General features: G+C 39.2%; 1 protein-coding gene across 1 annotated transcript in view; it reads right to left on the bottom strand.

Annotated features, from left to right (window-relative positions):
- The window catches only part of LOC123753850 (uncharacterized), a 490864-nt gene that overhangs the window by 71079 nt on the left and 406525 nt on the right, over window positions 1-13260 (bottom strand). The gene's annotated exons all lie outside the window — the stretch shown is intronic.

Genomic DNA, 13260 nt, shown 5'->3' with positions numbered 1-13260 from the left:
ATTTTGGAGAATTGATTTTTGAAATACCTCCAACAGTGAAAAGAAATGTACGAAAGATTGAGAAAATTCGTGTTAGAATTATTAATCTTACTTTTTCGGTCATATTTAATAATATATATATATATATATATATATATATATATATATATATATATATATATATATATATATATATATATATATATATATATATATATATATATATATATATATATATATAGACATGAATATATATATAGACATGAATATATATATATATGTATATATATATATATATTATATATATATATACATATATATATACATATATATATATATATACATATATATATATATATATATATATATATATATATATATATATATATATATATATAAGTACAAGAGAAGTGTTGTTAACGCATATGTCGACCGTGCTCTCAGCCACAGCTCAGAATGGAAGCAAGTCGGCGAAGAACTCTGTAGGGTAAGGCAGGTCCTAGTCAACAACGGCTTCTCCAATGGTTTCGTCGAAGACATCATAAGAAGGAAAGTGAAACGCCATGCAACCTCTGAAGGCTTTGACTTTCGTTGGATCAACGGCGGGAAACGCTGGCGGTGGTACCGGCTCCGTCACAGCTGCTGAAATTTCGTGTTTAATTTCGTCTCCACTCAACGTTGCATGGCCTAACTGCTGCCCAGCACGAGTTAAGTGCATGGAGACTTAATATGACATAACTCACAGTGAACCTCAACAGAAATCAACCAAAATTAACGAATTTTCGCCTGCCTTTCTACGACCCTTCTGCCAAGTGTTCCCAATACGCTAGTCATCCCTACTATAATTCACCAAGTATCTACCATTAGAAACGCTACCAAGAATCTATTCGTCGAAAACATGCCCAAACATAACAACAAGCAAGGTAGGGGTGCCTCTCGCTCTGGTTCCATTACTCCTAGAGCTCTGAATGAAACACTGGCAACGCCGCAACCCTCGCCGATGTTTGTAAACACAGCATCTGCTCCCCCTCCTCACTCCCCCCCTTCAACTCACCTCGGATCTCTAGCTTTAGAATTCACTCAATCTATGGCTCCCTGTTTAAACTTCAAACCTCTCCGAAGTAATCCATGGCTCCAGAAACTGCACAACCTTGTGAAAATGCAATCAGAAGCTATTTTGGCCCTCCAAGACACAGTCACCCGACAACAACAAACCATAGACCGCCTCCTTGAATCGTCGATGAACAACAACCAAGAAATTCTCAACATACAAACTGTTGCAAATGGTGCAATGGATCAAATACGTAAGATTCAGGCCGAAGAAACCCTCTCAGCTCAAAGTGACCTCCTTAAAAAGCTGGAAAAACAGATCAATCTCCTTCAGACTCACCAGGCGGCTTCCGAAGATGACCAAGAGCAACAACAACTTCATGACTCCCTGATAATTAGCTCTACTGATCTACCTGTTGAACAACAAGGTGAGGATTGCTGTAACATAGCCAACACCCTAATTAATTCAAAGATCAGTCTCAATGTTCAAATCAAATCGGCTATTAGGATAGATAAAAACAATCCCCGTAACAGTAGGAGAATGCTCATCAAACTTGCAAATCCCTCTGCGAAGTTTGACCTCATGCAAACAGCTGCTAAGCAAAAAACCAACCTCTATATAAATGAGTGTCTTACTAAGCAGCGTGGATCCCTCCTCTACAGGCTGCGCCAAGTTCGCAAACAAAACCTTGGTCTTATCAAGCAGTGCTACACAAGGAATGGTACGATTTTTGCGAAGAAAGAAGCTACAGGAAAAAGATATGAAATAAAATGTGACCAACAACTCCTGGCCTTCCTAAGTGATTGTGGTATATCTGAAAACCTGAACCCGACCAATGCCAGTACTTAAATTAACTCTTTCAGTGCCTGAGCCTAACCTAACTTAATCTAACTTTGTCTAAGGTGCTGTCTCTGCCTTACCATTTTCCTGATGTTCTCCTATTCCTATAATTTCCTAATTAATCCATCAAGTCTCCATGCACTTATGCAAGCATCTACCTCAGTTTCATTGTAAAATTTTACTCTTAAATCTAATCTTACCCTATTCCATTTATATTTTAAATTTATTTGTATTGATCTATGTCATTTATTGAAATCAATTATTGATCTCATTTTTGTTCTTTTAATTAAGTTCATACTAATTATAAGTTAAAACTAAGCTTAATAAAATTTATTATCTTTAAGATTATTTTACTTTACAATTATCATTTGTCAAATTTTTTTATATATTCATCTTGACAGTCTCTACTGATTTTTTGTTCTCTCCACCAAACTTGTGTATCCTCCATGGCTATCTAGTGACCTTAATTCCACCTCTAATTGTTTCAATTCCTTGTTTACTTGCATTTATTGTTGTGTCTTGCCATAATTATTCTCTAATTTAGCAGACTCAATACTTTGTAAGCTCTTATTGTATTGTTATATTATTATATTGTTGTGTTTTGCTATAATTACTTCCTATTTTACAGCAGATTTGTTTTTCATCTGTTCATGTAATTGTTATCTTATTGTATTGTGACATTCTTTTCTATATTGATATATATTTTCTGTCTATTGTTACTTACAGTGTACCTGAGAGTACCTGTAAGCAATCTACCTCATTTTTCATTTTTGCTCAATTTTTTTGGTATTGCTTAGTCTTGTTTATATTTTTGTTTTGTATATCTATATCTTGTGTTTTGTATAGTCCATGTTTATATGTTTTTTTCTTTAATCTCATTCATTACCTAGGTTTCCTAGCCTAGCCATACTCCATTGTACCCCTGTAAGCCCCTTTTGTGTTTGTTTGGTACAGTATTGTGTACATTTATTTCTTTTTGTTTTTCTTGTTTTTCCTGCAATCAGCTTTTTTTATGCAGTCAAGTATAGACCCAGAACTTAACCTCTTATCCACTATCTATGACAATAATCACTTTAATGATCTAAATTGCAGATATTTTGCAGCACATGATGTAAACAATGTATTAACTCATAGTCACAATATCTCTGTAATCAATTTGAACGTTAGATCCCTAGGCAAACACTTCGATGATGTTAGTGCCTTGATTGAAGCTATTGACAACAATTTCTCTTTTATTATACTTACTGAAACATGGTTGAAAGATGATACTACTCAACTCTTTAACATACCTAACTACTCAGCAATCCACAACTGTCGTCAACTTCAGAGAGGTGGTGGCACTGCTCTTTACTACCACCAAGAACTAACATGCTTAAAAGAAATTAGAACTAGAGACTGCTATGGGGAGTATATCTTCGCCAGCTTCAGAGTCAAGGGTGCCGAGTCTATCCTGTCTGTGGGTGCAGTTTATAGAATTCCTAACACTGATGTGTCCGAATTCAACTCAAACCTTAGAAATCTAATACTTGATAACAGACTGAACAAAAACCACCTAATTATTGCAGGGGACTTTAATATTGACCTCTGCGAGCCAGAACACCCTACTGCTGTTATCTTCCTCAACTGTATGAATTCCTGCTTCCTCATACCCTTAATCACTAGACCTACTAGAATCACTGATAGCACTGCCACGACTCTTGATCACATCTGGACAAATATAACCTCTCCGCTTACTTCAGGTATAATCACCGATAGCACTACAGACCATTACCCCACATTTCTCTTAACTAACATTAGCAAACCACCTCTTGAGTCAAGAGAGATACGTTTTAGACTACACAATGAAACTGCTATAGACAATTTTATAACTGCTACTGATAATGTCAACTGGGAGTCCGAGTTAGGTAACATAGAGGACATCAACCTAGCAGTTCAATCTTTTCTTCAAATAACTCTTAGCCTTTATAATACCCACTGTCCTATGCTTACAAAACAAGTCACAACCAAAAGGCTTAACAATCCCTGGCTTACAAAGGGAATACTTAAATCTATTAATAAAAAACATGACCTTGAGAAAAAGTATAGGTTAGGGATTGTCTCCAAAGAATTCTCAAAGAATTACTCATTATTGCTATCTAAGATAATTAGACGAGCCAAAACTAAATACTACGAAGATAAATTTACCAAAAAAAGAGCAACATTAAACAAACTTGGAGAACAATTTCACAAATATTGGGATCAAAAAAGTCTTTAAATAACAAACCGACTCTCCTGTCTAATAACGATGGTCAGCTTTCAGCCTCTGATTCTGCTATTGAGTTCAATAGGTTCTTCTCTTCCATTGGTTCATCCCTTGCTAATGATATTCCATCTTCCAGTACTGACATTAAGGACTATCTTACAGGGAACTATCCCCAGTCTCTGTACCTAAAGCCTATTAATTCCATTGACGTCAATGAAATAATCCTTTCCCTTAAAACCAAGTCTGGTGCCCTTGAGGAGATACCAACTTTAATTTACAAAAAAGCCTCCAGATCTTTAGCCCCTGCTATTGCTTTGCTCTTCAACAAGTCACTTGAACTCCAAACCTTTCCAGATATTCTAAAAAAAAGCAAGAGTAACGCCTGTCCACAAATGTGGTGATCTCACAGATGTTAACAACTACAGACCTATATCAATCCTGCCTAACTTGTCAAAATTTTTTGAAAAACTAATCTATAAGCAGCTTTACTCATATCTAGCCAAACTCAATATACTTAGCCCTTGCCAGTATGGCTTCAGGCCCAAAAAAAGCACTAACGATGCACTTATTAGTATGCTTAACTCGATTCATACAGCTCTTGATAAAAATGAGTTCCCTGTTGGGTTATTTGTGGACCTGCGTAAAGCTTTCGATACTGTCAACCACCAAAACCTTCTTCTTAAATTACATCATTATGGTGTCAGAGGACACTCCCTACAATACCTCAAATCCTACCTTACTGACAGGCTCCAATGTGTTTCTGTGAATAATACAATTTCGCCCACCCTACTCATCAACATTGGTGTTCCCCAGGGCAGCATACTTGGCCCTCTCCTCTTTCTCATCTACATTAATGACCTTCCAAATGCCTCCCAACACCTCAAACCAATCCTATTTGCTGACGACACAACCTTCATTTACTCCAGTCCTGATCCCCTTGCTCTAAATGCCACAGTAAATACTGAGCTAAATAAAGTCCATCTGTGGCTAACTGCCAACAAACTCACCCTTAACATTGACAAAACTTTCTATATTCTGTTTGGCAATAAATCCTCTAATCAAATAAATCTCAAAATAAACAATACCCAAATTTGTAACAAATTAGATGGCAAATTCCTTGGCATTCTCATTGAGCACAAGCTGAATTTCCAGGGACACATTCTAAACATATCAAAAAAAGTTTCAAAAACTGTGGGCATTCTTTCTAAGATCAGATATTATGTACCACGCCCTGCCCTGGTGACTCTCTATTACTCCCTTATCTATCCATATCTCAACTATGGTATTTGTGCTTGGGGCTCTACTACCCAAAATCACTTACGTCCTCTAATTACTCAACACAAAGCTGCTATTAGGACAATATCCAACTCTGGCCCCAGACATCACTCGGTACCCCTACTCAAATCTCTGAATATGTTAGACATTAAGTCACTGCACATTCACTCATGTGTATTATACATATACAAAACGCTAAATTGTAATGCCAATCCTGATCTCAAAAGCTTCATAGAAGGTTGTAACAGAACCCATGAGCACCACACCAGAAATAAATACAGTTTTGATATTCCTAGAGTACGACTTAATCAAACCAGAAATGCTCTACAAATCAAGGGGCCCAGGATGTGGAATGACCTTCCCAACCATGTTAAAGACAGTACCTCTCTCAACCAGTTTAAGTTAAAAACGAAGCTATACCTAATAAATTCCCTGTAACCTACCTTACCTCTCTATTGTCAACCCATGTATGTTTTTTGTTTTTTTTTGTTTTTCAAATCAACGCTGTTTTAATGTAATTTTCTGTAATAATTTGTAATTGTATTTGTGCTGTTTTTTCAACAATGTTCCCCCCTCTTTTACCTCTATTTTTATTTGTACTCAACGCATTTTTTTCTTTTTACCCATTAGTTTTAAGCTTTAGTCAGTAGTGTTTTTTCCTGCCCGAAACGCTTTGCGTAATAGTGGCTTTAGGCATTGTATGTACTAGCTCTATCTATAAAGCCAACAAACTTTGTAAAATCTCTTTATGTATGTACCTTTGCCTAAATAAAAATTATTATTATTATTATTATTATTATTATTATTATTAAGAGACAACTAACACAACACCTATACCCCCTATTAGACTATTTTACAGGAACTTCTTTTCCACAGCTCATAAAACGGAGGAAAGGGTCCTGAAAGATATTGTTAATAGAAACGTTATCCCTACAGACAAAAATCAGAGGATACAACTGACGATTTACTATAAAACCAGAAAAACGGCCAGCCTACTAATGAGAAACTCTCCAGACACAAAACAGAACGCTTTAAAAGAGACTAACGTCGTCTATGCCTTCAAATGCCCTCTTGGGGACTGTAAGCTCCAAAAAAACCAGTATATAGGCAAGACAACAACATCTCTTTCTAGGCGTTTAACAATGCATAAGCAACAGGGCTCCATTAAGGAACATATAATCTCTTCCCACAACCAATCCATCGCCAGAGAAATCCTAGTAAACAACACAGAAATCATCGATAGATACAGCGATAGCAGGTGGCTTGACGTTTGTGAGGCACTACACATCAAGAAGTCAACACCAGCAATCAACAGCCAATTAATGCACAACTATATTCTACCCACCTCAAGACTCCACTCCAATATAGAAGCATCAAGAAATATGGACCAATAGGCTTTCTACAAACACTTCTATTCAATACCCATTGTTTCGTGTTCTGTCTTGTGTTGATGAAATTAATACCCTATTAATGCCACCTCTTGTTCTGTCTTGTGTTGATGAAATTAATACCCTATTAATGCCACCTCACCCCATCCACCTCACTCAAATGTAGATATAAAATCGGAGATGCGTAAGTTCTATTCAGTTGTGTATTTGTAAACTAAAGTCTTTGAAAATGTAATAAGTTTTACGAAACGCGCTCGTATCGCGTCAGACTAGAAATAAAAATGAATTTTGGAGAATTGACTTTTTATTTACCTCCAACAGTGAAAAGAAATGTACGAAAGATTGAGAAAATTCGTGTTAGAATTATTAATCTTACTTTTTCGGTCATATTTAATAATATATGTCTACAGGAAAGACTGCTACCAAAATATACTAATATATATATATATATATATATATATATATATATATATATATATATATATATATATATATATATATATATATATATATATATATATATATATATATATATATATATATATGTATATATATATATATATATTCATGTCTTTATGCAGCAATATTGGATTACTACTGAAATTGCATTGAAGTCACCTCGCCTGGCAGGGGACTGTTTTCATACAAATGGATGATAGTGGGTTTTCATTTTTATTTTCCGTGGTCAATAAGCAATCCTTGAAGACAGATTGACAAAGCTTAAATTGCATTATCTAGAAAGGCGAGGAAATAGGAGCGACATGATAGAGGTGTGACTGAATGGACATGTCAAAGGGGGATATTAATACTATAAACACGAGACAGAACACGAAACAATGGGTATAAATTGGATAAGTTTTAAATTTAGGAAATAGACCTAGGTAATACTGGTTTGGTAACAATGCGAGAACGCTGAGATACGTGTTAGTTCTTACTCTGTGTTGCTCCCCCTTTTGATACATGCAATGGCCGATGGTTGGAAGTAAATATGAAATTTAAAATAGTCTAGAGATGATGCTATTTTACATTAGGTTTCAGGGTCACTGTTGTAACACAAAACACACGACTCATAGACCGACTGTTTAATCCCCTTGATCGTGCCTGTGCAGGAATGCTGAGCTGCTAGCTAGTGATGTCATTGACCATTAGCAATGCCTGTGCATGGGTCACTGGGGTAACGAAAAACATGTATGACTACGAGGGTCTTTTTAATCCCCTTGAGCGAAATTTCATGGACTACGATGCAATCACCCGCTTGGGTAACATGAGGCCAACGAGGCGCCGCCAGAAAAAATGTCTATGACTTAGACACAACTTAGAAAACGGACACTGAAGGGGAGCGAAAATCTCACCGGGGTAACGAAAAAACATGAGGCCAACGAGGCGCCGCCGAAAAAAGCAAAACGGCGCCTCGTAGTCCTCATTTCCACTACTGTAGTGCACCCCATACCCATCCTGTGAGTGGTAGTGCACCCCATACCCCTCCTGTGAGTGGTAGTGGACCCCATACCCCTCCTGTGAGTGGTAGTGTACCCCATACCCATCCTGTGAGACAGTCTTACCTGGGACGCGGTCGGGTCAAGATACCTGCTCCGCACCTTCCCCCCCCCCTCCCCCCATGCTGGGTACTGAGATGGAGACTCAGTCACCAAAAGACATGGCTACTTCTCACGGCGTTATTAACATGGACCCTGAAAGCAGCCAGTCAGACGAGGAGGGCGAGTATCTAGAAGTTCTGACAAGGAATAAGAAGAAACGAAGAAGACAGGAGGCAAGGCGTAGTGTGGACAGTAATACACTTAACGGAAACGATAAGAGAATGAAGAACGACGCCGAGACTGATGCAGACAAACGGACGGAACGATGTGAGGAAGGTGAGGGTCAGCGGAGATGGAGGCTTCTCTTCCCTGCCTCATGCACGCTGGCCTATCATCAGAAGCTGCTGTGGACCGTCAAACTCGGAAGAGAACACCGCAAGTTCGAGCCCCTGCTGAAGGAAGGTGTAAACAGACCTTACTTAACGGTAGGTTCTATGGAGGCAGTGACGTTTCTTAGCCAGCAAGGATATGATGGAATTCTTATGGAAATACCGGAGGGGAACGAGAAGCTGACGAAGGTAATTATCTATAAATACCCTCAGATTCTGGACCCCGAGTTTATACTCGACGACCAACGATTTGTGTGGGCCAAGCGTCACCTTATTAAAGGTGAAGCTAGGAGTCAGGTGGTGGCTCTAGTGAGAGGTGACGTACCCGAGAAAGTGTTCATCACCGGGGCTGGCTACAGGCATGTAGCAAAGTATGTGGAAGAGCCCATAATATGCCTGAAATGCTGCAGATGGGGGCATAAATCCTGGAGCTGTCAAAATGATCCACGATGTCGTTTCTGCGGAAAGTCTCACCTCTCTACTGTGTGTAGAAACAGACTTAATCTGGGTGAGAAAATAGTTCCCAGATGCTGCAACTGTGGAGGTGTTCACAATGCGAGCTCGGCTGTGTGTAGCAAGAGGCCGAGTATGGCTGTTCTCCGGCCGGTGAATGTTACAGAGCAAGCAAGAGCTCTTACCCAGACACCGGGAGCACAGCAAAACAGTCTGCCCCAAACAGTGCCAGTGAACCGGACGAATGCGTGGGTAAAGGAGTCACCTTTACTTAGGCAGGCTCCAGCAACAAGCAGCCACGCCACCACTCAGGACTCCGGCAGTGACAGTGTAACGGTGAGTGAAGTGGCTACTGTGGCTCAGAGAGAGGGTCATAATGATATGGTCAAGGAAGTGTGGGCTGAACTTAAAAAAGTTGGTGAGTTCCTCCAAAATCTGGGGCAGAGAATCGAGTCCATCGAGGCTAAATTAAACGTTCAGGAGGTCAAGGAAAATCACAAAACGGTGAAGGATAGTCAGGATATAGTGGTTGAGGACAAAATTGAAATATTGAGTGATGAAATGAAGGAAAGTGAAGTGTGTGTGAATGATGATAGTCGTAGGGAAAGGAAGAACCCTATAATTACACATAAAATGAAGGAATCATTTGGGCCAATAATGGACGTCTCAGGGCTGAAAAAATCTCTTGAGAATCGCAATGTCGCTTTTACTGGTGAACTTGGGAGGAGGTGGGAGATGTTATACAAGATATGGCTATCATTTAGTGAACTTATTGGGGATGACTTAGGCAATGAATTGATTAATAATGGATCACCCTAGACTGAAAGTGTTGTCATGGAATGTTAATGGTTTAAGAAACAGGGTTACAGATGTTCATTGTTATGTGATGGGAAATGATATTGATGTTGTAGCTCTCCAGGAGACAGGGGATAGGAATGAAGGCTTATTGAAATTAAATGGTTATAAAGGGTTTCACCTCTTCGCTGCAAATAACATCAGAGGCACGTCGATTTATGTTAAGAACTCCATACCAGCAGAGTTAGTAGAACCGCCATCAAAAACGCAAGGTATAGAGAGTGTCTGTGTTAAATTATCATTAAGGGAAGGGGAATTTATTGTAGTTAATTTGTATGTATCCAGGAACTGCTTCGACGCTAACTATTTACCTGACTGCATTTATACTAATCCTTCACTGGTCATTGGGGACCTTAATGCTCGGCACACAAGCCTTGGGACAGTGGGTAGTATTAATGCTAATGGGGTCAAGTGGTTACAGTTTCTACAAGATCACCCAGATACCTGTCTCTTGGGAAACAATGAACCAACTCACATCAGGGGAGGACGGCTTGACTATGCCTGCGTTTTAAACTCTCAGGGGATTATGGGGGAGGCTCGGGTTGTTCGGGAACTACTTAGTGACCACTTTGCCTTGAACGTTGAATTACCACTGGGGAAAAAACAAGTCCACTTTCAAAGGAAACGGCTAAATATTAAGAAAGATATGAAAAATTATTTTATTCAAAATATGGTAGATTGGTATCAACATTACACGCCGCTCTGCGTTGATAGTTTTTACGAGGACATGGTCGAGAACATAGAGAAATTAGTACAGAGGGAAAATAACGGGGGCAGGGGAAGCAAGACGCACGGACCTAAGAAATTTAAATATTCCAATGATCAGCAAGTCAAGGGATGGGAGAGAATGCTACGGGGTGCGCATAAAGCATGGTTAAAAAATGGAATGAGGGATGAAGAGAAAAATACAATGTTGGAAGTGGCTAGGGAATGCAGTCAGGTGAGGAAGGAGGCGCGGGACAGATACTGGCAAGAATTTGCTCAGTCCATTGGTAATACTAAGAACCTTAAAGACATATGGAGAGCAGTAAACAAAATCAGGGGTTGTAAGACCAAATTCATTGCTCACTCAGATCCAGGGAAAGTTGCTAATGAGTTAGTAGATAAATGGGCAAGTGCTGCTGGTATGGAGTCATTACCTGCAGACACGAGAGTCACCATTGAGTCATGGGAAAATATTAGAAATGGAGTAACTTTATGTGCCTTAAATACAAGATCTATAGCATGCACTGAGATAACCCACGATGAGCTACTGGATGCTATAAAAAGTGGCAGCTCCACTGCTCCGGGAAAAGATGGAGTAACGTATGACATACTTAATTATTTAGCCGGTATGAAACCTAATCCCTTACTTGATTTGTTTAATATGAGTTATAGAGAGGGAAAGTTACCAAGAAAATGGAAAGAGGCTGTCATCATTCCTATCCCTAAGTCAAACGGAGGCTACAGACCTGTCTCCTTAATATCCTGCTTTTGTAAAATGATGGAAAGGATTTTGTTAAATAGGCTACTCTACCTTGTAGGTGATAACATGTCCAGTAATCTCTTTGGTTTTATCAAAGGCAAAAGTACTGCGGATTGTCTCTTAAAGTGTTTGTCTAATGTGGATGACAATTGTAGAGTTTTTGTTGATCTACAAGGAGCATTTGATAAAGCCAATGGGGAAGTAATCTTATACGAATTAGCCAATCTGGGAATAACAGGGAGATTGCTACACTGGATAAGGGATTATCTACAAGGCAGAAAAGGTCAGGTGTATTACCAGGGATACATGTCTGAGGAACGGAGGTTTCAGTTAGGTACCCCACAAGGGGGAGTATTAAGTCCCACCTTATTCAATGTATTAATGAACAGATTAGCATCAGAGATGTATCCTCCAGGGGTCACGACGATCATATATGCTGATGACATTCTTATACAAGGCACTTCTGGGAACAAAATTCAAGATGCTCTTAACATACTTGGTACAACCTGTCACAAGTTAGGCTTAGTTATAAATGCAGATAAAACCAAATACGAGTATAGGAAACGAAGAAATATAACACTTACTCTAAATGGTGTGGAACTGAGCCGTGTACAGAAGTACAAGTATCTGGGCATGTATGTTGGATACACATGTGAGAGTAAGAATGCTGAAATAAATCATATCAGCACCTTATGTAAAGCCCGTCTGCATCCTCTAAAAGCACTGGCTTTTTCTGGTAAAGGTGTTGGGGTACCTATCTTGCGGATGTTATACATAAGCACTGTTCGATCCCTGATAGACTACGCAGCACCCGTATTGTCTTACACAGGCCAAGGCAGAATTCAAAAAATAGAGCTGATACAGAACGAGGCTATGAGGATTATTCTTGGATGTCAAAGAAATGCAATGATTGAAATAATGAGAATGGAATTAAATTTACAGAGTGTGTGTGATAGAGTCCGTGACATTAACACTAGAGTATCTATTCGTTTCATGCGGAGAAAAGGAGGGGATAAGCTGTTTGAGAGCGTTCTGACCTGCTTGAGTGACGTACACACTTCCAGGAAACTGAGGGAGACACGCTATACGAGAGGATTAGCTCATGACCTCAGGGAATACGACGTACTTGACTGCTGTAAACCCTCTCGACAGTGTAATATGTCTGCTCCCTGGAAAGTACAGAAAATAGACGTCGAAATTGTACCCCTCAAGGTGAAAAAGATTCATCATGAACCGGGACAATTACGGTGTTTGTATGGAAGCATGATATCTCGGTTACCAAGAGGCAACAGTTTACATGTATATTGCGACGGGTCGGTGGCGGAAGATGGCAGGGCAGGGTGTGGTGTCCTAATAAGGGATTATACGGAGTTTGGGACTGTGGACAGGATAATTGAACTCCGGCTTAGTAATTATATATCATCCACACAAGCTGAACTGCAGGCCATTCTGGCGTGTTTGGAGGAAGTACGTCATGACGACAAAAATGTTTTTGTATTTGTCGATAGCCAAGGAGCACTGGAGTCCTTAAACAGTCGAAACCCAGTCTTCATGTCTATAGTGGAGGACTGTAAGAGAAGAATAACTGAGATACAGCTGAAAGGTTATAGTGTGAAATTCATGTGGATTCCATCTCATGTTGGAATAGTGCTCAACGAGGTGGCGGATGACTTGGCCAAACGTGCCACATCAAAACCACAAGTTGACATTGAATGTGAATTCACAATGAGACAAATAAGAAGCAAAATCAGAAATATTCAGGCACAGGCGGGAGTGGAGAGGAGA

This window comes from Procambarus clarkii, chromosome 1 (genome assembly GCF_040958095.1).
Source record: "Procambarus clarkii isolate CNS0578487 chromosome 1, FALCON_Pclarkii_2.0, whole genome shotgun sequence".
Taxonomy (NCBI): Eukaryota; Metazoa; Arthropoda; class Malacostraca; order Decapoda; family Cambaridae; genus Procambarus; species Procambarus clarkii.
Note: the sequence above shows the minus strand (reverse complement) of the source record. Positions and strands in the feature narration are given on the sequence as shown.